The sequence below is a fragment of the Podarcis muralis genome, chromosome 17, assembly GCF_964188315.1.
Source record: "Podarcis muralis chromosome 17, rPodMur119.hap1.1, whole genome shotgun sequence".
Lineage (NCBI taxonomy): Eukaryota > Metazoa > Chordata > Lepidosauria > Squamata > Lacertidae > Podarcis > Podarcis muralis.
This window is the reverse complement of record NC_135671.1, coordinates 20,439,112-20,466,461: the sequence shown is the minus strand read 5'-3', so window position 1 is coordinate 20,466,461 and position 27,350 is coordinate 20,439,112. Positions and strand designations below refer to the sequence as shown.

The window sequence follows — 27,350 nt, the reverse complement described above, 5'->3', positions numbered from 1 at the left end:
TTAGCATCTTACCTCAACCTTGTGAACCGCAGCTCCTGTTGAGAAACAGAAAGAGAATTGTAATTTTATTTTATTGCATTATATTCACTGGTTATTTTATAAAAGGCTAACACCCTGATTTGATATTGCGCATAAAAAAACCAATCAGGCAAAGATCCTTTGTCAACTATCCAACTTTAATCCAACAATTTTTTTTAAAAAAATTCTTTTAATCCATGCCTACCATGTGCACCGTGCCCAGAGAGTTTGCCATGTGCCATAAAAAGTCCACTTCCTGCCCGTTGGTGTATACTGGTGGCCACACATGGATACAAGAATCATTTTGTGCCATAGTGGAAAATAGGAAGCCTGCAGCCTTCTACCCTTTGCTTGGTCAAAGAAGGCAATCTCAGTGTGGGGCAGTGGTTAGAGAGTCAGATTAGGATATAAATGCAGTAACTCTTGCTGGCCTGGTAGCAGAAACGGAACAATATCATCTTCAGCTCAAGCACTTTCACCTAAAGACCATGGACTGGAAACAATTAGATGTAGGTTTAGTACACTGGCCTACAGAAGGCACTTAGTTCCAGTCATTCTCTGAAGTCACAGAAAATGAACTTTATTAACCAGATAATAGGTAAGAACAGCACACCATGATTTATTTATTTTTAATTAATTTGAGTGGTATTCAACAAAGTAGTCCAGCTACAGTAAGGACATTTGGCTGTGCAGTGGAACATCCTTTCCATGTCCCCAATGCCCTCTAAATCTGTTTTGGGTGTTCCTGCAACCTTCCAGAGTAGATTCAGGGGGATGCAGAGAGGGGAGAGGAGAGGAGAGGAGAGGAGGATCTATGATCCATGGAAATCCTTGCACTAGCAGAAGTGCTTTATTGAATACCACACTTTATATCTCATAAAGGCATAAGTCTGCAATAATAACCTCACTTACTTTGGAATAAGTCCATTGAATTCAATAGGACTTACTTCTGAATTTGCATGGTTAGGATCGCACTGCTTGCCATTAAATGGATATACAGTCGTACCTTGGTTGTTGAACGGAATCCGTTCCGGAAGTCTGTTTGACTTCCAAAAACGTTCACAAACCAAGGCACAGCTTCTGATTGGCTGCAGGAGCTTCCTGCACTCAGTCGGAAGCTGCAGAAGCCATGTCGGACGTTCGGGTTCCAATGAATGTTTGCAAACCGGAACACTCACTTCTGGGTTTGTGGTGTTCAGGACCCAAAACTTCCGAGTTCCAGAGCGTTTGACAACCAAGGTACGATTGTAGTCCATTTTTATTATTCAGAGTTCTATGAAACAAAACATAATTGTTCTCAAACACTAATTTGCCATATTTTAATTGAGAAGCTGCAACAGAGTGAGTTGGCTAATAAGCCTTTGCCATTAGAAAATGGCTATTTAAGGTTCTCAAATGTGTGACTAATATGGCATCTGGATCACTTTTTGTTTGCATTATTATTCTACCATGAATCAGTAGTTTTGTTTATTGCTTCTAGAAATACAACTTTGTACTGTAATTTGCAATAAAAGATCATATTTCTTGAATAAGGCCTGCAACCTTTACTGAAATAGTATGAAGAAAATTGAGCTTTCGGCAGAAAGATCGCTTTATATTTATACAACATATAAATAAGGTGAAAATTACTTTCCTTCCTATTAACACCTCCACTGGAGACCACTAACAAAATGCTTCATTATATCCACTCACTGACTCAATTAAACTTGAGGTGAAATCATGTCAGAATGATTTTCCGTAACTTGAGGAAAACAATATTTTTTTTCTTCTTTTGGGGGGTTGGGTTGAAAGACCAATAAAAATAGGCAGAATAAGCTCTTTTCTGCACATTTATTTCATCTGAAGACAAGATAAAATATATTTATGATGTTATCGGGGCGGGCAAGAGCCTTCTAAATATGTTATGATTTAGTAAAAGTTACAATTAACCAAGGTTTGATTAAACTTTGCCAAACATGGAAACTCCATGAATCCAGTTGTGCTAAGGAGCCAAGCTAGTTCAGCGAAGCTAGCAGTTTGGGCCATTAGTAAGGGACAAAGGCCACTGATGGCCCATCAAGGGAACCATCAGAGATCAAGACTGCCAGGCAAAAGGGAGTGGGGCCCCTTCTTTGCTGGGTTTATACATAGACTCATATAATTGTAGAGTTGGAAGGGACCCAGAGGATCATCTAGTCCACCCCTTGCAATGCAGGAATATGTAGGTGTCCCATATGGGAATCAAACTTGCAACCTTGGCGTTGTCAGCATCACATTCTAAGCAACTGAACTATCCAGGGGGAAGAAGAAGGAGAAGGAGAAGGAGAAGAAGAAGAAGAAGAAGAAGAAGAGAAGAAGAAGTAGTAGTAGAGGAGGAGGAGGAGGAGTTTGGACTCCCCTTAAGGAATCTCAAAGCGGCTAACAATCTCCTTTCCCTTCCTCCCCCACAACAAATGCTCTGTGAGGTGAGTGAGGCTGAGAGACTTCAGAGAAATGTGACTAGTCCAAGGTCACCCAGCAGCTGCATGTGGCGGAGCGGAGATGCGAACCCAGTTCACCAGATTACGAGTCTAATGCTCTTAACCACTACACCACACTGGCTCTCAGGTTTAGGGTTTCAGTTTTGAATGAAATAGCCTAGGGGAAGGTCCTTGGAGTCAGTTAGCAGCAAGAAGGAGAAGGAGTGGCAGAACTCCAATACAGCTGGGACACAACAAAAAGACACAGAGAATGGTGTTGTTGTTGTCTTTGAATCCATTGCTGCCCTTATGGGGGAAGCCGGGCTACCATAGGATAGGAATGCCCTGCAATCCCTCCATCTACAGAGTGCAGGTGTAGCATATGGAAGACATCCATCTGTTTCAGGCGACAATACAAGAGTGTGCCTTTGGGAGTGAAGTCAAATCATTGGAGAGTTACAGTGCCTGCTGTTGCTGTAGAGACCAAAATGGGTGAGCCAACAGGAAAGAAAAGTGGGAGGCATCTAAGGAAACTGGTGTGGCTTCATAAGGAGCTTACGGGTGAGCTGAGATTTAAGAAGGGCATGCATAAGAAATGGAAGAAAGGAGACATCCCCCCAAAAAGAGTATACATAAGTAGCTAACAGTTGCAGAGTGAATGTCAGGTGGGCTAAAGTTTAGAATGAGCTCAGTGTCAGGAGTTCAGCCTACACTCAAGTAGGACCCTGGCAGAGACACATGCCCGAATGGCATGTTCCCTCCCTCCTGGTCGATCGTTCAGGAGCTTCAAAAGCTTTCTTCAGCCCGAACATCACAGGGACCGATGCCAACCAACACCGGCACACTTAGGGATCCGCAGAGTTTGCACATCATGCCTGACAGACCTCAGCAACTCAGCGTTTGGGCTAATCTACTTTATTTACATATAAACACACACAGAGCACTGCAACATGGCTCCCTCTCTCTCTAGCATCAGACAGCAAAGAGAAAAAGAACAAAGGACAATAGTCCCACTTCACGAAACACAGTAACACAAACATCCTGTCTCCGTCACATCCCACTCTGTAGAGTCAAAACATATACCGTCATGTGAAAGACAACAATCCCATGACTGCAATCATGGAGCAGGAATTCTAACACTCAGGTCCTGCAAGAGAGGTTAAAAATAATTTCTAAAAGGTTTCTTTGGCTATGTTCAAAGCAAGAGGGAGAAGAACAGGCAAGTGGTAGGTGCTCTGCATGGAGAAGATGGAGAAATGCTATTGGGTGAAGGGTAGGATTCAAACCAAAGAGCTTCAAGTTATAAGAAAGGAGATTCCGACTAAACATATGGGAAAACTTTATGAAGGAGATGTTTGACAGTGGAACAGTCTCCCTTGGGAGGTTGTGGACTCTCCTTCCTTGTAGGTTTTTAAACAGAGGTTGGATAGCCATCTGTCATGGATGCTTTGGCTGAGATTCCTGAATTGCAGGGGGTTGGACTAGATGACCTTTGGGTTCCTTCCAACTCTAAGATACTATGATTCTAGGATAACACTCTTTGGAATTCATGCCATTGGGTTTGTGTTGAAGAAATGGTGTGGTGGCTTAAAAATATAGTCCCTGTGACATTTTAAATCAGAAATAGCTTTCTCTGTTGCCTAATTTCCCTCTAGAACCTGGAGAGGTGAATCAGAAGGATACTGACATCAGTTGAAATAAAGTTTTACATTGTCTTTTATTGCGCAAGTGGGAATCATAAAGCACCTGACAGATTGAGGAATCAGGGATGCTCTGAAAGGTGTTAAAATATGGTATAAAAATATCTTTATAGTGATTAGCATGAGCAGTTAAGGTGAGGTAGACATGTTTTAAGATTTATAGTGGAACATTAGCCATTTGCTTTAACTATGAATTCATCAATTGCCTGGCTCTAGTCTTTTCACATAAATGACTTCTAAAAGGCAGGAAAAGGAAAAGACATAGAGAACAGCTACCACAGTAGAAGGATTGTGCATCAGCCATCTTGTTTCTAAGAAAAAGTGACATATTCTAATGAATGGCATGTATATTTATCTAGGACAAGAGTCTGCATTTCAAGTATGAACGTATACCAGCTTGAACCAAGAACCTATTTTTCCCCCATTTACAATTATAAAAACGTCAAAACACTGACTTTTCATTTGCATTACTGTTTGCAGGAAAACAACAAAAACACAACAATATACTTACTATGTGTTGTGTGAAAAAACTGCCTTATATATTTAAATCAATCTCATGAACTGTCAGCTACTTCCAAAGTTTCCACTTGAGAGAGGGGGTTGGAAAATACAAATACTGTACAATATTATCTCACTGGAAGACCAAGATATTGGAATGCTATTTGCTATTTATTTCTCAGGATACAATTACATGATCAAATCATGCTTCTATACCACTTTACAAGATGGGTAGAAGTGAACACACACCCAAAACACTGGCTGTACAGAAACATAAAGTGCATGTTTGCTTTCGTTTTTTCGTTTTTATATATATATAAAAACCCTCATCTGAAAATGTCCTTGTTTTATACCTAGCTCAATTTATATTTTTGAACTAGATGTAGACATTGTTGTAATCAGCCCCTAAATTTCATTCACATTCAAGCACTCCATTTACGGAGAGATATTTTCAAGGGTCTCTCTGTAGGATGCTGAAATAGCCGCTTCAGAGTACCTGTGTTACTTCTACGTGGACGTAAACAAAAATATATCTACCTAAAAAAGTGTACTCAGAAATCTTAACCATGTTTGCATAAAAATGTGTATGAATTGCCATACCGAACTGTTATGCACTGAATTAATAAAATAACAAGAGATGGTGCTTGTTGGAGGGTATCAGAGGTGACGCCGCAAAGGGTCATACATAAAAGATTATCCAGGGCTTCTAATGAAGATTGGTACTGTGGATAAGCATCTAATTACAAACGTAGGAAAGCTCCTCCAAATGTAACTGTTTGCTCCTAGAAACCCGTTCTATCCTGCTACTCAGCGAGAGGAAATAAACAGCATTTCCAGATGGAGCTATTCTGGAAATTAGAAATTCATTTGGAATGGGGAATCTAGCATTTAAAGCTGAAATGAGCATGCAGTGATTTATCATAGCTCAGCAGCAGGCAGTTCCAGACTCAATCCCAGCTATCTTAAAGGAGCACTTAAAAGGATCAAGTGAAAAGGATCTTTGACTGAAGCTGGACATATGCCCCAGGGCTCCCCTGTCCTCAAGTTTCCCAGGGAAAAGAAGAAAATCTAGAAAATGTCCTGTCTCCACCATCCTTCAACCCTCCAAACCATCCCCTTCACCCCAGCTTCCTCAAACATTCCACCTTCCATTCTCTCATTCATTGGCAGGACACGACAGAAAATGGAAAGTGGAGATTTCCCTTCTTCCAGTCCTCCCTTTCATAATCAATTCTATGAAGCTTCAGGAGTTCTTACAACTGTTTGGTAGTACCATATTAGCCTGAATATAAGCCGCACACAAATATAAGCCGCATCTTTAAAATTGGAGGGGGGAGGGGGGAAAACACCCGAACATAAGCCACTCCCTTCCTCACTGCTCCTGGCTGCGTACTGGGGTGGGGTGGGGGTGGAGCCATACTGCGTTGTCGACGGCCTTTCCTCTTCCTCACTCTCTCCCTCTCCCGGCAGGAGAAGATGGGGCCACTGGCGTACGAAGGGGTGGGGGTGTGGGAGTGAGCCACACCAGGTGCCATTTGGGGAAAGGGAGCCATCGCAGCCGCCCCCGGGATGCGCAACCCCAGGACACACGCCATGCCCCCATGGGTGATGCACCACGCCCCCGGGACGTGCACCACACCCCCATGTGATGTGCACCACGTCCCCATGGGTGATGTGCCACACCCTCGGGATGCGTGCCAGCCACACCCCCGCCTGTTCTTCACTCCGGGGGCCGCAGCATGTTGCTCTGCTACTGGACGGGGGACTACGCATGGGGCGGGCACTGCTTTGCTGCGCTTCTGGCCACATACTGTAAGGTCGCGAACATAAGCCGCACCTTAACTTTTCAAGGTTGGAATTTGGGGAGGCTTATATTCAGGTCAATACGGTATTTCTTATATGTGCATATATTTGGAAATTCTGCAATAAACCACCTACAGCCTTAACATTAAAGGTTTTATTGACCAAACAATCCACCTGTATATCGGGATTCAGATAGCAAATGTGCACTTTTTCTTAAGATGCAAGGTGCATTAATCACATTAGGTCTACTCTGAGTATTTGTCAAATACCACCCAGAATGTTTTACTGTCATATAAAAGCAGAGGAAGCACACTGTCTTCTGGGCCACCACACCCAAAATGCCCAAATGCCTCTCCTGAGGCCATTACTGGTAGTGCTGCTATGGTCTAAACCAATGAGCCTCTTGGGCTTGCTGATCAGAAGGTCAGTAGTTCGAATCCCCATGATGGAGTGAGCTCCCGTTGCTTTGTCTCAGGCCCTGCCAACCTAGCAATGCAAAAGCACGCCAGTGCAAGTAGATAAATAGGTACCACTGTGACTGGAAGGTAAATGTTGTTTCCGTGCAGTCTGGTTTCCGTCACGGTGTCCCATTGCGCCAGAAGCGGTTTAGTCCTGCTGGCCACATGATGCGTAAAGCTGTCTGTGGACAAATGCCAGCTCCCTCAGCCTGAAAGCAAGATGAGCGCCACAACCCCATAGCCCATAGTCACTTTTGACTGGACTTAACCCTCCAGGGGTCCTTTACCTTTTTTAACTTTTACCAGCAAAACTTCTTTTTTAAGTAGCAGGAGATGAGGTAGAGGAGGAGCCAGGGGAAGTGGAGACAGGGAAGGGGAGATAGGAAGTCTCCTAGCAGAAACCTTCTCCTTTCTTTTCTCAGTATCTTTTTCACTCATAGCTTTGTACAGTGGTACCTCAGGTTATTTGACCAAACTGCGGGAGGTAGTGGAGGACAGAGGTGCCTGGCGTGCTCTGGTCCATGGGGTCACGAAGAGTCGGACACAACTAAACGACTAAACAACAACAACAACCTCGGGTTACAGACCCTTCAGGTTACAGACTCTGCTAACCCAGAAATAGTACCTCGGGTTAAGAACTTTGCTTCAGGATGAGAACAGAAATCGTGCGGTGGTGGCGCAGCAGCAGCAGCGGGAGGCCCCATTAGATAAAGTGGTGCTTCAGGTTAAGAACAGTTTCAGGTTAAGAACGGACCTCCGGAACGAATTAAGTTCTTAACCTGAGGTACCACTGTATGTGCAAAAAATCAAATACACTTACAGTACCAGATCTCAGGAAAAAGTGAGAGGTTTTGTCCAAGCATCTACCATGGAGTTTGTTAATTAATTAGAGAATTGTGTTTTTTCATAGGGTAAGTTGAATAAGTTAGTTGAGTAAGTTTAAACCATGCACATTTGGTGAGTGGTTTGTGTGCATGTGTGTGTGTGTGTATGTTTACATCTCGACACCTGCGCACCTCTTAATCTCATAAGTAGGATGGAAGAGAACCGTTGTCCAATGCATCATTATCCAATGTAAAAAATACAGTAGAAACGTAGCTTTCTACATTCACTTTTTTCCTTAGGAGAAGGAAGGCATGTACACATTTCCATGTATGCTGCAATGTCATTCCTTATGTACCATTGGAACTGTTTATACACTTTCATTTTACACGCTTTAGCCCCAATAAAACTGTAATGTAAGTACAAGTGATTAAAAGACTTACAAAACTGATATTTTTTTAAAACTAGGAATTCAAACGTAATTTATTCTATGGATGAAAGAATTGTTTTTCGTCTTGAATTTGTTTTATAACTTGAATTTATTTGAATCACATTTTTTTTTTTTTTGCAGGCAATGAATCACGCTGTGTTAATTACTGCTACTGAGCAAAAGAAGAAAAGCCAATTTCATATTCTTTGATAAATCATGTTTAAAACTACACACTGGGTGGTATTTATGTACTCGCAGCCTCTATTTTAAAAAAAATCAGAATGCTTTGCATTGTAAATAAATAATAAATGGTTCTTAATATTTAAAACCGAAGCAGTAAAAATAAAACTAGTATTTGCATAATTTGCAAGGTTAACTCCAGGACACCTCCTAACATTAAATAATATTGAGTGCTTTACTAAAAGTTGTGTGTTGGAAACAGCATGCGACATTATTCCCAGACATTTATCTATAAATAGGTATTTCATACGGAAGATTTAAAAAGTGCTTTGAAATTGACCACATTTTATTCCTAACAGTGAGGAGGAAGGGGGTGGGGGAGAAATAGGCATGCACTGTGAATTTTCTTGGCCTAAAATGATTAAGAAAACAAGACTGCACAGCAGTGAGATACTGTACCTTTTCCTAAAAATGAAGTATGCAACCATGAATAAGGACACTGGTTTGGATTGTAACTAGGTGTCAACAAACAGAAGGGATCCTTTTTACAGACAGCCCTAACATCTTATGGAAGACTCTGCTGTCAAATGGGTCATTTTTACTGCTTTCCTCCTTTCACTGCAGCCCTCTACCCTACCAGTGTGGTGTAGTGGTTAAGGGCGGTGGACTCGTAATCTGGTGAACCGGGTTCACTTCCCCGCTCCTCCACATGCAGCTGCTGGGTGACCTTGGGCCAGTCACACTTCTCTGAAGTCTCTCAGCCCCACTCACCTCACAGAGTGTTTGTTGTGGGGGAGGAAGGGAAAGGAGAATGTTAGCCACTTTGAGACTCCCTTAGGGTAGTGATAAAGTGGGATATCAAATCCAAACTCCTCTTCTTCTTCTTCTCTTCTACCCTACGCTGCTGCTGAAGGCTTCCAGAACAGATTTTTGAGAGGCACAAGGGGCTGCATTGGGCAGGGGGGATCAAGTTAAGGTCATCTCCACCTTTCCACTTGTGGAAGTGTCCTATGGGCAGAAAAGTCCACTCGCAGGGTGGTCTCACCAGTGGAAGTCAAGTTAGGATCCAACAATAGTTTTACAGGCCTCCTATTCAGTTAAATCACTGCTCCTACTTCTGAAGGTGCTCAAGGGCTCAAGTGCAATGCCAGACATTCTTAGTGAACTCTACTTACCTCAATTTGTTTCGATCTGTTTTTGCCTGGCTTTGAAAGTGGCCTGTAAAAGGTAAAGGTAAAAGACCTCTGGACGGTTAAGTCCAGTCAAAGGCGACTATGGGGTTGTGGTGCTCATCTCGCTTTTAGGCCGAGGGAGCTGGCATTTGTCCACAGACAGCTTTCTGGGTCATGTGGCCAGCATGACTATACTGCTTCTGGCGCAACGGAACACTGTGACGGAAATTAGAGCTCACGGAATTGCCTTTTACTTTCTCGCTGCAGTGGTACCTATTTATCTACTTGCACTGGTGTGCTTTCGAACTGCTAGGTTGTCAGGAGCTGGGACAGAGAATGGGAGCTCACTCCGTCGTGCGGATTTGAACCGCCGACCTTCTGATCAGCAAGTCCAAGAGGCTCAGTGGTTTAGACTACAGTGCCACCTGCGTCCCTATAAAAGTGGCATGTAAAGGGCCTTTGTTACCTAATGGATAATCAAGGACAATGAGTGTGCTACCCTGCTGGGCTTTCTCAGGTGTTGTGGCATCCTCCTGGACCAGTTGTCTGGTATATATTTCAGTGATGTTTTGCTCCAGTGGTTTGGTTCTGACTTAGCCAATTCTATAAGGTAGTGCTGAATAAATATTTTTTCCCTGCTACATGTCATTTATTTCACAAATTGTTCTATGTGCTCTTAACTTGAGGTTTTCACCTAATTTGGCACCATCTGTGAAATGTCACTAGCCTTGTTCAGACTCTCACTCTTTTCACTTCACTTACATTTTTATTTTTTGCTCAAGTTGGAGGCTCATTTTTATTTTTTTATTTTTTTTGCTTTAAGAAAAGCTGGTGGCAGCTGAGGTAGGTGCTATTAAAAACCCCCACACAATACACATTTATTTAGCCCCTTTGAAGCATTATATGTGCTTTCCTCAAAGTTTTCTAGGTGTTTTTCACTGCTGGAAATGTCAAAGTCGCAACAACAACAAAATAGGTTTAGGCAAAATTAGTGACTTTATCCAGTGGTGACTATGAAAATTCTTTCATTGCATTTCTTTTTCTGCCTAAATATCCAGCTATGCATCTTTATCCTCCTTCTACCATGATTTTCTGTCATTTTCTGATAAAGAGTCTTTGTATTTAGACATCTGTAAATTGTTATTTATTCATAATTTGTTATGTTTGTTAAACTAAACTCTCCCTCAAAGAGCCCTTAATATCAAAGTAACGTGAATCATTAGGGCAATAATTACCTCAAAAATGCTATTATTTACAGAGATAACAATGCTTCTTCACTTTTTATTGTATTATCTGCCTGGACTGCTTGTCCAGGCAAGCTCCTAATTTTCATTGGTTTCATGTTATTGTTCCTTGTCATATGGAATGCTCATAATAAGTCTTTTTAAGTATTAGCAGGGAAGCAGTGCTGTGAATACTGTGATTTGACTATTACTCATGTCCTCCATTAGCTCACGGATGGTTTTTCAGTTTCCTATAGTACAGAGGATCCAATAACCATGCAGCTACTTTTGAAAATTAGCTTGAAAAGTGGATTATGAATAACTAAAATAAATAAATATGGGAACACACTCTATGTCTCTTATATTGCGGCATTAGTATTCATTCCACCATGAGACAGCCGCAAATCAAGATTTCTTAAACAACTTTTGGAACACTATGAGAGAATGAAGGTTCACCAACGAATATTTGTAAAAAGTAATTTTTTATTAAAATATAGTAAGGAAAACCAGTGTCAATCCCAAACACAAGTTGTTGTTGTTTAGTTGTTTAGTCGTGTCCGACTCTTTGTGACCCCATGGACCAAAGCACGCCAGGCACTCCTGTCTTCCACTGCCTCCCACAGTTTGGTCAAACTCATACTGGTAGCTTCGAGAACACTGTCCAACCATCTCGTCCACTGTTGTCCCCTCCTCCTTGTGCCCTCAATCTTTCCCAACTTCAGGTTCTTTTCCAGGGAGTCTTCTCTTCTCATGAGGTGGCCAAAGTATTGGAGCCTCAGCTTCACGATCTGTCCTTCCAGTGAGCACTCAGGGCTGATTTCCTTCAGAATGGAGAGGTATGATCTTCTTGCAGTCCATGGGACTCTCAAGAGTCTCCTTCAGCACCATAATTCAAAAGCATCAATTCTTCAGCGATCAGCCTTCTTTATGGTCCAGCTCTCACTTTCATACATCACTACTGGGGAAACCATAGCTTTAACTATACGAACCTTAATGGAAAACCTGTGTCAATCCCAAACACAAGTACTGGTAGGAAAAAACCTATACAGGCAGTTAGCACATCTCCTGCTTACAGCTAAGGGGAAATTCTGTCACCCAGGCTGGCATAATTTGAGGCAAATAGCCATCCTCCCAGAAGGAAAAGCCACCGGTGTGTTACTTGGCAGTTGCCAGCCACCCCTGCTGTCCAGCAGTTAGCAGGTGACACCTTCTAGGCCCTGTGTACTTCAAACCAAGCAGCTGACAATAAGAGGTGGTCTATGAAATGGTCTCTACCCAACAAGTCTCACAGTACTGACCACATACTACTTCACCTGCCAGCCACAAAGAAGCCAAACTGCCAAATAGCAACCCATGCCATCATAAGCCAATCAAATTAACAGCGGTGTGGCATTTGCAAAAAGAAGGAGAAAAGGTGTGTGTGTGTTGACAATCAAGATGTACTCCAAAAATTCCTACTCAGCCCTGTATGGCTACTGGAAAGCCCACAAGCCTCAAAGGGCACAATCCCAAAGAAGCTGCGGAACAAAACATTAAGGGGAGAGGCTGCAGTTTATAAGCTCTGGAGCCGACTGCCGCTTCGCAGGTAAGATCCACCTTCTGTTGTGTGGACAGGACGGTCCCTCCCCTTACCTGGCCAATCCCCTGGCAATGCCTCCCCAGGCGGGATTGGGTGATTGGCTAAGGTAGGTGGAGACCTTCAGGTATCCAGCCTGGGGAGGATGAAGCCAGCCCAAAATACCAGGAGTCACACTGGGATCCGGGGCGGGCTGCGCGCGACCATGCAAAAGGCGCCCCTATTTGATGCAGAGAGTGGTCATTTTATATGCAGCTTGCTCCTGCAAGCCTATTGGCCACTCAAGGCCATGTGCCGAGTCCCTCACCGCATCCTGTTGGGAAGAAGTCGTTCTTCCTTTCTTTCTTGGGATGAAGCAAACTCGTTCCCAAATGAATTGTTGGGAGAGATCGACTGCTTGAAATAGCTTTACAGGGTGGATAGTCATTTACTTCACAAGTGGCTGCTATGCACCTCATTCGTTTCTCCAGCAAAACCCTCCAGCAAGGAGCAGCAGAATGCCTGAAGTATGTCCTGGTTCAACTTTTTGCTAGACTCTGTGAGCTCCTAAAGACCCATCCACCTTTGGAAATGAAATTATCTAAAAGCTTCAACAAGCGGACAGGCACTACAAAATGGAATATATGGAAAGCTTCAAGTTTTCCTGACACACAAACACATACACACACACACACAAATTAGCACAATACTCTCCCCTCAAATATATGAAAAAAAATAATTTAAGAGCGTTGTTTTCTCCACAGTTTGCTCCATTTTACAATCTATTTTCTGTTTGGGAAATGGTGGCGATACTAACATGTGCAGGAGAAAGATATGACAATTTTCATAATGAAATTTATTGTATACTGGGGGAAAAAGAAAGAAGCAAGACTTTACTTTCCCCAAACATTTAAATGGCTGCAGGAACCGAGATTCCATTATTTTAATGGACCTGAATTTGTATTCTGCGTCGGTATCCTGAATAATATGAAAGAAGGAATGGGTTCATCCCTGCATCATTCATTATGCAAGTTGTATAAATTTATGTGGAGTATAAGAACAACAACAATAAAGACCAGCTAGTCCACACAGTTTTGTACTCATGTAAATCTGTTGCTCTTTATATAACGTTATGCCCAGCTCAGTTGATCTTTAACAACTTTGGATACTTAGGCTACAATTTATGTTGAGCAAGATGAAAGAAAAACACACAGTAAAGTGTTATGATCACTGGATACATCTTTTCTAATGAAAACATATATCTAAGAAAAGTACTTTGACAACGATTTCCCTGAAGTCCATTTTGCTCTTATAGTGGACGCATTGGTTGGAATCCATCCCATCCAGTAGTGTAAGTATTGGTTCTTGGACTTGTCTTCTTTAATAGAGCTAGGTGTCAAAGCTGAAGCAGATGCAATGCAAATTTGGATAGCAGCATTTGACCTGAAATCATCTGAGGAGCAAGGTAAGAGGGGCAAGAATTGCCTCACTTCAATCTGCAATGCTATGAACAGATTTGCCTGTCACAATTTATGAGAATGGGGAAAATGTTGCACACACAAATCCCATGTTGATATGGAGACTCTGCCTGTATGCTCCGAGGAGAAGCAGCTTATCCTTTGTCTTCATTCTCTCACCTGCTTCTCTTCTGCTCCTACCTTTGTCCATTATTCCCTCCCATCCATTCCATCCTGGTCATTGTTGAAAATTCGTGCAAATGGGAGAACACAGCCCATTTAAATCTTGTGGGAGCGTGAAAATATACTCCACACACATCCCCCAATAAATATAGTCAAAAGAAATTTCTGTCTAGAAATTTCCAGAAAGGCAAACTCAGCACACACACATATTTAGGGACAGCTGAGTGACCCTGGTCTCACAGGTACGGAAAAGGGAAATGAACATCAGATGGAGAATCAGAGAGAGGTGAGAAAATCAATGGCAAATGTGTTGCAGAAAAGTGCCTTCTTTATTGTCCTTTCAGTGGAGTTTTTTAAAAAATATCTCAGCTGGTATCTCTCTTGAATTTTATTCTTTATGTATAGTTCACGTTGTAATTTGTTTTTATACACACAGAAGCAGTGTGTGTGGCCCTAGTCCCAACCTGTCTCTAAATTGCATCGGCATCACTGCTTACTTAATGTACAATGTAGGATTTTGACTTTTTCTTTCTAAGGCTCTAAGCTATTGGCTCCTCTTTTGGGGGTAGTTATTAAAGCTCTCTAAACCTGTGCTGTACTATCTGAATGAAACAATGGGCTTGGGGTGGCTATCTACACAGTCATAGTGAGAAAGTATTTTTGCAGCCCACAAAGGAACATATGATCTGGTCACATACAGCGCCAGACCACTGGTCAATCTAACCGAGTATTCTACATAGCTGGCAGCACCTTGGAGAGTTTGTTACAGTCATTATAGTCAATACTGGACCAGGAGACTACAGCTCCCATCAGCCCTAGCAAGTATGGCCAATGGTCAGGGATGATGGAAGTTGTAGTCCAAAAAACATATTGAAGGTCACAAGGTTCCAATACCTACAACAGATGCAACAACAGACCGACTTCCTGTAAATCAGTTTCATAAGCACTGTGACAGGAAGCCAAAAAATAAAAATAAAAAAGCCCATCAGATAACAAACTTGTCAGAACTTTCACTCAGATATTCACAGCTCATCTAAACTAATCTACTTTATTTAGAGACAAAATTCAGATAAATACAAACCCCCAGCTTCTTTTATATTTTTTAGGACACATAATCAGAGTGCACAAGATGGCACTGTGCTATGTATGTACTATGTTTCCATTTCCCTGGAGTCTTAATTTTAAAAGTAAGTCAAGCATACAGAAGGTCTGTATAACAGGATCTAGCATGCATAATGCATGGCTGAACAAACAAGTTGCTCTCTGAAAATATGGGTTAGTTTACAACTGAATAGAGAGGTGTGGTGGTGGCCTAGATATCAAGGAACTTTCTTACATCTGCATATCTTGTTGAGCTGTCTTTTATTGCCTTCTGTATGAATTAAATTAAAAAACAACAAGCAATTTGGATTTCAGTCCTTTTAATATAAGTAAATATCGGCAGGATTTAGGCAGCAATCCTATACCCACCAACTTCTAAAGTAGACATGTTTAGGATTGCACTGAAAATCAGATACATCTTAAACGGGTGTCTAATTGTGTAAGCTTATAGCAGTACTTCACATTGAACTCAATGAGACTTCAGTGCATGTGACTGCAATTCAAGGACCGCCTCTCCGTATTTGAACCAACTGGGACTCTGCTATCATCATCTGAGACCCTTCTTCCTGTGCCCCTCCAAGGTTTAGAGGATAGCAACAAAAGAATGACCCTATTCAATGGTAGCTCCCCATTTGTGGAATGCTCTCCCCAGGGAAAGTAATCTGGCACCATCACTACATATTGTTAGGCACCACGCAAAAGCATTTGCTTTTCATCAGCCATTGGCTTTAAATTATCTGTGCCCTTTTTGCATGGATGGGACATTTTAATTTAGTTTTTTTAAATAAAAAAAACCCAGAATGGTCTTTTAGATATTTTTTTAAAAAATGCTTGCTTTAATGTATGTATGTGTTTGCATATTAAAGCTGTGGTTTTCCCAGTGGTGATGTATGGAAGTGAGAGTTGGACCATCAAGAAGGCTGATCGCCGAAGAATTGATTCTTTTGAATTATGGTGCTGGAGGAGACTCTTGAGAGTCCCATGGACTGCAAGAAGATCAAACCTATCCATTCTGAAGGAAATCAGCCCTGAGTGCTCACTGGAAGGACAGATCGTGAAGCTGAGGCTCCAATACTTTGGCCACCTCATGAGAAGAGAAGACTCCCTGGAAAAGACTCTGATGTTGGGAAAGATGGAAGGCACAAGGAGAAGGGGACGACAGAGGACGAGATGGTTGGACAGTGTTCTCAAAGCTACCAACACGAGTTTGACCAAGCTGAGGAAGGAAGTGAAAGACAGGAGTGCCTGGCGTGCTTTGGTCCATGGGGTCATGAAGAGTCGGACATGACTAAATAACAATAACAATTGAGTTTGCATAAAATATGGTAAGTCACTTTGAGTTGCTGTGGCAAAAAAGACTAATGAATTGAATAAATACGAATAAAATATCACCCCAAGTCATTTGTAAAAGAAGCCATGTCTTCAGGCATCTCCAATCTTGATCAATAAGAAACAATGATAGAATGAGTAGTGGATTAAAAAAAATATCTCAGGGGAAAAGTAATTAAAATCAGGCTGCACTTTGCTGTCAATAATTCCATTTTTTTCTCTTCCTCAGTGCACCACTCTTTGTCACAATATGATGTAAGCCAGGGAATGAAAGTGAGGAGGCCTACCCAGACACACAGCATTCTAGAAACTTTTGACAAGGAACGGTGTTTCTTTGACTTTCAAATGCAGCGAAAATCATCTTTAATAAAATACCATTTCATCCCACCCGCAGCTTTCTAAAGTCACATCTTGATTTGTGTCAACTGAAATTCTTTGACTTTTTCATCAAGATGTTCAAATATACAGTATTTTCTTTATCTATCCAGAATTTCTATCTCATTGGGTGAAATACAAGTCAAGTGAAGTCATACTCAAGGAGAAATTATTACTTTTAAGATCCTCTGCCGTTTGGAATATAAGGAGAATGGAGGATTCAGATGCAGGGAAATGATTAGTGCAAATGGGGTGGCGTGTTTGCTGAAACCTTCTGGTTAATATGGAAATGATTTTATAATAAACAATATGATAAACAATTTCTTAATCACATTCAACTTGGAGCAATTTAAAAATGCAGGTTAAAAAAATACTGTGATCACAAGAATAGGGTGGAAACAGATATGAATCCCCTTAATGCATTATTACTCACAAAGCATGAAGAAAGGAGCTGAAGGACTGTGCCTATAGCCCTACCCCTGTTATCACATGGTACATTCTGGTCCCACCTCTACTGCCCATGCATCTTCTGGACTTCTAAGCCAGGAAAGCCTTCACACATTCACTTCGACAGGATCTGAGGAAACCTACCCTTATCGAGGTCCATGTGGCTAGGATTCATAGCCATGATCAGGGCTAGAGATGTGATCTTGAAAACACTTTCTAACACACTTTACCCCTTAGAATCATAGTACTGTAGATTTGAATGGGACTGCAAGAGTCACCTAGTCCGCTGCAGTGCTTCAAGGAAACAATGCAAGGAGGGGGCCATAGAATTCGGCCTTTTAGAATATTTCCTGGCAGCCTTTCTTCAGCCAAGCCTATGGTGAGAAGGAACAATAAACAAAACTGGAAGCTGGAACAAATCCAGATCCTAGCAAACTTACAATTTCTCCCAAACGTAGTAAAGTATTGTTGCAATGGGCTTATAAACATCATTCATCAGACTATGGAGAGTTATAGACTGTTAAGTACTCAAGCACCTTAGCAAAGTAGTTCTAGGTCAGGCATAGGCAAACTCGGCCCTCCAGATGTTTTGGGACTACAACTCCCATCATTCCTAGCTAACAGGACCAGTGGTCAGGGATGATGGGAGTTGTAGTCCCAAAACATCTGGAGGGCCGAGTTTGCCTATGCCTGTTCTAGGTCATTATATATGACGTTTAAGTCTTATATCAAATAAAACCTTTCAAATTTCTTAAGAGTCTAGTTTCCTCAAAGAGGATCCTCTAAACTCTGCACAAGTTAAAGGACTTTGAGTGAACTGCTCTTTCTCTGAGCTCAGTTCCCTTTCCTCAAGCGATCTTCTGAAATGTGAGGGGTGTGGGAATGTTCAGGGTGGCAGGAGAGGATATATCGTTTATTAATATCCTTCCTAACTTGCGCTAGCAACTTCCTTTATGTAGCAGAGTTACATTCCCCCTTTTTACATGCACAGCAGATAGCTGGTTGCAGGCTCGTGTGAGCCTCTCACTATTATACAGTACAGTCTGTCTCAGATTGAATTGTATGTTCCTGGTAAGTTCCCATTAATCACTCTTAAAAGAATGCAGACACGACACTCTTATTTAAAGTCAATAAAATAAGTTTACTCACATCAGTTCACAGTTGGATTCCTGAAGGCAGACTTAGTTACATGTGGATCTACCCCATTTGGGGGAATAATCCCAGCGCTTCTGCTAGTTGAGAGCTAGCAGAACAGTCCTAGCTAAAAGCTGGTCAAACGAAGAGGGAAGTCAAAAAGAGAACATGTGCTGCGTGACTCGACCTTTTGTTACCTGGACAGTTTAGGTCATGCCCACCATCTATCACATGCGAAAGGAAGGATGCTCCAGCCAGGAGGAACAGGAAGTTTTCCAGTGACTGGACCAAACATTCCCTCGCATGTCTTTTATAGCATTACAAGGAATGTTGTACTTGACTGTCTCTCATGGATCACATCCCGGGTTACTATCTATTCAGACTCGCAAGGACAATGTGTGTGGACGCTAAAGTATTGTTGAGGTTTTGAGTCCTTTATCATTTGTGATTCCTTCACCCTACCCCCCTACAGGTTCCCACTTGTATAGTGAATGGTAAAATAAATAATTGCATACTGGCCTACATGCTTTTCCAGAATATGCTTACAACATCTGGATCTTGCTCTGCTTGATCTTAATATAGTTTCCTGGATTGTTCATCCCTTCCCATTCAGTGATATCTTTAAATTATACATGATTGCTATTTTTGAAATGCTAAACTAAACTAAGATTCTGTTTACTGGCATGTAACATACACCACTGTATACATTCTGAAAAGAAGTTTTTACTGCATTTGCACAGCCAACCTTAGCAAAACTCAAAACAAAACAAAACAAGAAAAAGCTGGTGTTGTGATGTGCAGCTGCGAGGCAGAGTTTATAATTTAGCCCAGAGCTTGTAAAATTTATTAAAATTCATGGGGAAAATGTCTTTTCTTTCAATTTCAGAAAACAGCATTTTGGGTCTGATTGCTTAATTACTCAAATCACCCACAAATTTGGTACAGCTGGGTCATGAACACATACTGCCTCCTCTAGCTGGATACCAACTTGTAGTCAAGAGTTTAAAATTCATTTCTACAGATGAGTAGCCTGAGCACCTCCTTTGCTTCAGCTGCAACAGCACAGCTAGGGGTTTCCATTGCCACGGCTACACCACCATTACATTTATGATACATGGCTTGTTGATCTCTCCAGTTCCCCACTTGCCTGATTTGAAACCTTAACCACAGCCTATCACTGACCTCAGTATCCAGCTATGGCCCAAAAAGCTAGTGCCATAACTGGACCCCAAGTCTTTATCCAAGCTTAGTCAAGGCCTGAAAATTGTGCAAAACTGATAGACAGGTATAATGAGCTGTAACTATGGGGCTTGTTCACACTTCCACTTGTCTTGTGCCTAGAAAGCACATGCCTAAGCAGTTTTCCACTTCTCCTGTTTTTCCAGGCATGGGTCTAAGCGGTTTTCTCTTTGCCCCAACACTCTTCCCGAAAAAACTACTCTTTAGCACTGAATCAAAGCAAATGTTGATCTATGGAAAACATGGTTGACGTTTGCTCCGATTCAGCATTAAAGATCGAGTTTTCCCGGGAGGAAACAGTGGGCCAAGTGGAAGTCTGGATGAGCCCTTAATCTATAACAATGGTGTTGTAGTCTTTATGAAAGGCATACGGGAAAGCCCAGAGGTCATAGGTAAGTCGTTGGTGGGGCCAGAGTCAAAAGTGAATGAATGTACACTTTGCCTTCATACATTAAGCTAGTTTCTGCATATGTACTCTGTTCTCCGTCCAGGCAAGCAAGAAGCATTACCAGAGATCAAGGACTCATTCCACCAGCCAGGCAAAGACATTGAAGGACAGTGTGAAACATGATCAATGAGTGACAAGGCCTGGGAAAGTCTTGAGGTCCAGACAGAGAGGCCTGGATGACCACATTAGGCCCACTGGCTTGAGGTTTACAACCCATATGCCCTGCTTGTGCATTTCCTGGAGGCATTTGGCTTGACCACAAATTGATGGGAAATACAGTGGTACCTCGCAAGACGAATGCCTTGCAAGACAAAAAACTCGCAAGACAAAAGGGTTTTTGGTTTTTTGAGTTGCTTCGCAAGACGAATTTCCCTATGGGCTTGCTTCGCAAGACGAAAATGTCTTGCAAGTTTGTTTCCTTTTTCTTAAAACCGTTAATACAGTTGCGACTTGACTTCGAGGAGCAACTCATAGCACGCCTTGTGGTAGCCTTTTTTGAGGTTTTTGGAGACTTTGGTGATTTTTGAAGCTTTTCCAAAACTTTTCCGAAACCGTGCTTCGCAAGACGAAAAATTCGCAAGACGAAAAAACTCGCAGAACGAATTAATTTCGTCTTGCGAGGCACCACTGTATGGGAACTTGGGCTTCTCTGCAGGGGCGTACGAAGGGGGGCGGAGGGGCAGTCCATCCCGGGCACCACTCTGGGATGTGTGTGACAAGATGGCCCACTGCCTCTCCTCAGCTGTAGAGCGGCCGAGGGTGCATGTGCAGTTAGTATGGGCGCCGCTCACGCGGTGTCCACATGGGCATCCACACGGGCTGCCACTCACACGGTGACTGTATGGGCTGCCACACGTGCACAGTCTGTACCATAGCTGTCAACCTTTCCCTTTTCTTGCGAGGAATCCTGTTCGGAATAAGGGAATTTCTCTTTAAAAAACAGAAAAGTTGACAGCTATGGTCCGTATGGATGTTGTGCATGCACTGCCGGGTGGTTTGTCCCATCCCTCAGCGTCCCACCCCGAGTGGCGGAGAAGGTTCCTCTGCCACTGCTCCTGTGACACCCTTCTTACTTGGAAGTAAGCCTCGCTGAAACCAATAAGACTAACCTCCTAAACAGACATACTTAGGATCAGGGCCCGTGCTGGTTTAGTAAAATATATGATTTCACCTACGCTATTTCTTCCCAAATGAGACATTTTCCTATCACTTCATTTACTTGAGACTGCTTCAGAACAGAGCTTTGTTTTATTATGTGTTTAATGTTGATGCAGTAATTCAGTGGGAAGACAAATACAGGGGAGTTTGTGAGGCTGGAGTATTTGCACCATCAATCAGGCTAGACAAGTACAGTAATTAGGAAATGCTGATCTGACTACAAACTGGGTCACTCCTCTTCTGGTGGGTGGGAGGGGGGAGGCGAAGAGAAATAAAAATAAAATTAATGCAACCTTCACAGTGCTTTTCATGAAGTATATTACCCATCCATTTCTTCAGTGATAAGGATACATTCATTAGGTTTTACTTCAATGTCTGTAGTGCTCAGTGGCCAAGAATGTACAATATGCATGGATCACTGGATAAGGGAGGGAACTAAGGGCTATAAAAACCATAAGATTATTTTTAGCATACATATTTAAAAGGAATGTAATGCACAGTGGAGAAAATGCTGCATCCAATATAAGGAATGATCTATCTACTGTCCTTATCTACATGTTCCTTATCTGCTGCCTCTCTAAGGTCAGTTTCAGATATACATTTACGTTATCCAGAAACTGGTATAACAACAGCCTGATAATCTCAATGAGTTTTGAAGCCATTATGTTTTGTTATTAAGTCATTGTGAACAGCCAGTGTATTACCAATTGCTACCGGCTAGCACTGATTATCCGGATTAGCCCCAAAGGCATGATGATGAGAAAACGGGCAGTGTTTCTTATGTGAGGGACAAAGGGCAAATGCAGTGATGGCAGCCACAAAACCTCCCTAGTGAAAGATCAGCTTAGCATTGGCTCAGGGGAATGAGAGCGCATCCTTTCTGATGTGCTACTGAACTGATCTCTAGCTGTAAGTTTGTAAATACCAAGCCTTGGGACTGTCAGCAGGAACAGCAGCCTGCCACCTTCTCCTGAAGGAGGAAATGTATGGAAGCTTTGTGCGTCTTTCCAGAGGCCATCAATTTTTATTATCTAATCTGCCTCATACAGCCTCAGAAGTAGCTCACCAGGTGGGCCAAAGTTATTGATAGAAGCTGGAATATATATGAAGTTCCCAGTTCTTAAGGCAAATCAGGGGTAGCCAACCTTTTGGGGCCAGTATGTACATTTGGGAAACCACTTAGCCTCTTGGTCTTGCCGATCAGAAGGTTGCCGGTTTGAATCCCCACAACGGGGTGAACTCCCATTGCTCTGTCACAGCTCCTGCCAACCTGGCAGTTCGAAAGCACACCAGTGCAAGTAGATAAATAGGTACTGCTGTGGCGGGAAAGTAAACGGCATTTCCATGTGCTCTGGTTTCCATCATGGTGCTCATTTGTTCCAGAAACAGTTTAGTCATGCTGGCCACATGACCCAGAAAGCTGTCTGTGGACAAACACCAGCTCCCTCAGCCTGAAAGCGAGATGAGCGCTGCAACCCCATAGTCGCCTTTGACTGGACTTAACCGTCTGGGGTCCTTTACCTTTACCTTTTTTTACTTGGGATTATGAAAAAGCACTGCGAGCCCCAGTCACAGAATAGCTAATATAGGATCGTGGCATTGCACAAAATGGCTCTCACATTTGAAAGAGCAGAAAAATGGCAGACACGTTCAAAAAATTCGGCTCCATTAATGTGGGCATCTGCATTTCCCACCACTACACTCATTCACAAAGAGAAGCTCTTTGCACCTCTCCCTTGAAGAAGAAGAAGAAGAAGAAGAAGAAGAAGAAGAAGAAGAAGAAGAAGAAGTAGTTTAACATTCAGTGTAGTGGAGACTGAGTCAGTGCAAACAGGAAGTGGGAGGGGAAAGTAAACAGCCTCTTGTGCACTGTAAAGTGTTGAGGGGATATTTGCTTTTTGCAGGTGCCACAGGAGGTACATTGTTGCCTGCAGGACCTCACCTGGCAACCCTCACGGTAAGCACTGGTATGTGCAAGTGAAGGCAAAGGACAGTATAAAATAACATGATTGCTAATTGGCCAGATGCCCTTGTTAACTTTAGCAGCCAACACTAGGGGTGGCTATACTTGCATAGTATTGCTGAAATGCCTCCTGTCTCCACCACTACCTTATAATACTCACTGGAAAACAGAGGTGCCACCATCTTTGGAGGTTTGAGTGGCCCCACACACGACGCTGAGCAGGGGGCTCTCTGAACATTGAGGATTGAGGCCCAGCTACTTGCAAAAAAAAAGAAAGAAAAAAGAAAGAAAGAAAGATTGTGGGAGGGAAAGTCACAGTGCCTTGGCTCCTAGGAGCCTCCCCCTCCCAATTGCCTTGTAGCAATGGCTATTGGTTCAAACCAGAGGTCAGCAAACTTTTCCAGCAGGGGGCCGGTCCACTGTCCCTCAGACCTTGTTGGGGGCTGGACTATGTTTCAGGGGGAAAATATGAACGAATTCCTATGCCCCACAAATAACCCAGAGGTGCATTTTAAATAAAAGGGCACATTCTATTCATGTAAAAACACGCTGATTCCCAGACCATCCAAGGGTTGGATTGAGAAGGTGAATGGGCTGCATCTGCAGCCTTAGGTTGCCTACCCATGGTTCAAACTGTTGAGTTGCTCCATTGGCCACAGTTGATTGAATGATCTTTTCATTAAAGCCATTGAGACTACAGACTCCATCACAGCTGACTAACTGCTGCTCCATTCTCTTATTTGCAGCGCTACATGGTGAGTTGGAGAGCCAAGAGAAGCTTATGAATGCATCATGGTGCATGTTAATAGCCGGTGGCTCATTGAACTAAATATAATATCGTAGATTATACTTATTCAGAAAACTGCTCAGACAGACGTTGCTCCATGCAAATGAAGAATTATGCAGTAGGAATATGTTACTATTAAGCTAACAAGGAACGCTTTCAGGGAAAGTCCTTTCGTTTCTACTTATTAAGTGCTCAGCACTGTCTCTAGAGCAACTGGGAGATCTAAAGTGTGGTTATTAGCATAATGCTAAAATTTGCCTCAGTACTTCTTCTATATGGCAATCAAGGGAAACCTGTTTGAATGGGGGAAAGATAAATGATAAGATGTGAGCGTTTTTTCTTCTTTCACTTGTACAAATTGCTTCTCAGAATCACAATGGGGCTTGGTGACTTGCTCTAACAGAACTTGGAGATCGGGCAGAAAAGGGTGGAATGAAACAAAAACAGATGCGAGTTTACACTGAGAGCTCGTGTTTTTGTTCCAATGGGATCTGCATGCTCTAAAAAAAGACACATTAGAAATCAAATATCCAAGACGACAAGGATTAGATATTATATAACTCAACATTCAAGATTAAGGAGGAAGGGTGTAAAAATCCTTTACATAAATAAATTACAAATGCTGCACTTTGTATAGCTGTGGGCGGTGTGTTTCAGAGATGTTTTTGGAGGTGGGAGTCAGAGTTAGTAAATGACGGTGTGCTTTTTGGGTCACCACTAAGTGTGTGTGTGAGCCAGCGGCGGAGCAAGCCGATCGGGCACCTGGTGTAGCAAGCGTGCCCTGCACCCAGGGGCAGGGCCAGCCGCCCACAGGGTGGGGCCAGGTACCCGCGGAGGCGGGGCCGGCTGGGGAAGGACGCTGCATGGGGCCTCCAAGGAGTCTGCCTGCCTCCTCCCACTCAGCTGCCCTACAGCTGAGGGGAGGTGGCGGGCAGACTGTTTGGGGCAGCGCGGAGCCTGCGGGCACCCAAGCCACCGCGTCACTCCCAGGAGAGACGCATGGCTCGGGCATGCTGCAGGCCCCACGGGGAGTGCCACCCGGCATTTTGTCACCCCCCGCAGTGGTGATATCCAGGGTGACCCGCCCCCACCGCATCCCCCTTCCTCCGCCCCTGGTATGAGTTGGAGAGGAAGTAGCTATCATGAGCAGGTCTGCCACTGCTGCCCCCTGCAGTACAATTTTATTATTTTTACCGAAAATGAATAAAAGCTGCCAATACCAATAGCTGGTAAGCCTCTGGTCCCCGCTAACCACACTGTGAAATTGCTATTCCCAAACTCACAGGTCACTAAATTCCCCCCACCTATTCTTAAACAAAAAGAGTTCCATTAAGAACTTTCAGCTCAGCATTACAAACTGGTAATCCACCTGGCCCGTATATTCTAACAGAATCAAATAGTGATGAGCAAACTCCATTTGGCTCAATGAGAAACTGAGTCAGCAATAGTTATCAAAGAGAAACGGCTTAAGGAGTAGGGGGAGGAATCAGATTTCTAGAGTGAAATCCCCTCTCCAGGGTGTACTAAACTGGTGTGTGTGTGTGTGCTTCCACACTTCTTTCCCATGACTCAAAAGTATTCTCACAATGCGGCTTGGAAAATACCGTATTTTTCGCTCTATAAGACGCACCAGACCACAAGACGCACCTAGTTTTTGGAGGAGGAAAACAAGAAAAAAAAATTCTGAATCTCAGAAGCCAGAACAGCAAGAGGGATCACTGCACAGTGAAAGCAGCAATCCCTCTTGCTGTTCTGGCCTCTGGGATAGCTGCGCAGCCTGCATTCGCTCCATAAGACGCACACACATTTTCCCTTACTTTTTAGGAGGGAAAAGGTGAGTCTTATAGAGCAAAAAATATGGTATGTGGCGGTGGAGGAACTGCAGTTTTTAAACACTACGGCAGCCACCTCCCCTCCTGAAACAAAGGCACCGGGGAACAAGTTTTAGATCTGCATGGGGGAATGTCAATCACATAAAGTTATCTGCAAGAAGCAGTAGAGGTGGCCGACTTAAACACTTGCAAAACAAAAAGCTGCTTGATCTGGAGGTCTTCGAGTCACATAGTTACAAAGCATTCAATGACAGCTCCCTCCCTTGAGAGGAAGGGATTAGCACTAATGAACTTATGTGCATGCACTTACAAAGCAGCTGGATTTGCGGTTCACGAATCAAAATTAAATCGCACACTGATGTTAAAAGCTATGGGAACTGAAAGGCTATTTCCCCCATATATCCTAGCTTCTTCAGAACCATTTTGGAATCATCTCCATTAAAAGAAAAACATGACAGAAGCTGGAACTTTGGTGGGAAACAACACCAAAGGACAAAACAAGCAAGAACAACCCAAGCAAAAAAATTTCAGAGAGGAAGGGGGATAGCAGAAAAATAACAGCCACTTGAATTTATTAGTGCATAATAACTAAATGTGGCAGAATATCATTTAAACACACAGGATGAAGGAGTGTCTACACCCCCATCGTTCTGTCCAGACACTAAGGTCCAGCGCCGAGGGCCTTCTGCTGGTTCCCTCACTGCAAGAAGCGAAGTTCCAGGGAACCAGGCAGAGGGCCTTCTTGGTGGTGGCATCCGCCCTGTGGAACACCAGATGTCAAAGAGAACAACAACTACCAGACTTTTAGAAGACATCTGAAGGCAGCCCTGTTTAGGGAAGCCTTTAATGTTTGACGGACTACTGTATTTTAATATTTTGTTGGAAGGCAGATGAGCGTGGTATAAATAATAATAATAATTAATAATAATTAATAATAATAATAAATAATAATTAATAATAATTATTAATAATTATTAATAATTAATAATAATAATAATAATAATAATTCAGCCCAAAGGTCATCGGACAGTAGTTGGTGGGGGCAGAAGCAGTGGCATTTGATATACTAAGACTAGACCCACTGAAATAATGGATTTAAGTATATTAACTTTGTTGAGTCTGATGGGTCTACTCTGAATATGGCTTAGTTGACTATCACCCATTTATTAAAATATAATTGCAAAAGGACTGTTCAGTAGCTACAGTCAGATGTCTCCGTAAGCAGACCTATCATTGCAGGAGTGAGTTACAGTGAGTCTCAAGCTCACGCACTGCCTCTACCTCTCTCTTCTCCAGCTCTAATGCAGCTGTAAGGAGTTCAGAAACTTTTGCTTCTGTTTTTGATTAATTCCAGTTTGCCATTTTGCTTTAACCTGATGAGCTGCAGTTAATCTAGTTTGTTTAAAACGGTCCAGCTTCAAACCATGGGCTATGAAGTTGGCTTGATTCAATAAACCATAGTCAAGGATTGTCGACGGTTTAGGGTTCATATGCAACATTCAACTGCAGTTATTCAAAAACAGAAGCAAGAGCTGCTGTCCAATCTCATCCTCATGACCATGCTGAAGGAAGAGAGGAGTGTACTCAAGCCTGAGGTTTA

General features: G+C 42.7%; 1 protein-coding gene across 27 annotated transcripts in view; it reads right to left on the bottom strand.

Moving 5' to 3' along the window:
* PTPRD (protein tyrosine phosphatase receptor type D) overlaps nt 1–27,350 on the bottom strand; it is a 1,167,048-nt gene that overhangs the window by 583,168 nt on the left and 556,530 nt on the right. For all 27 annotated transcript variants that reach the window (XM_077921375.1, XM_077921383.1, XM_077921379.1 and 24 more), the window contains one exon: nt 13–35. The gene's annotated coding sequence lies outside the window, so the exon portion shown is untranslated. The remainder of the gene's footprint in view (nt 1–12; nt 36–27,350) is intronic.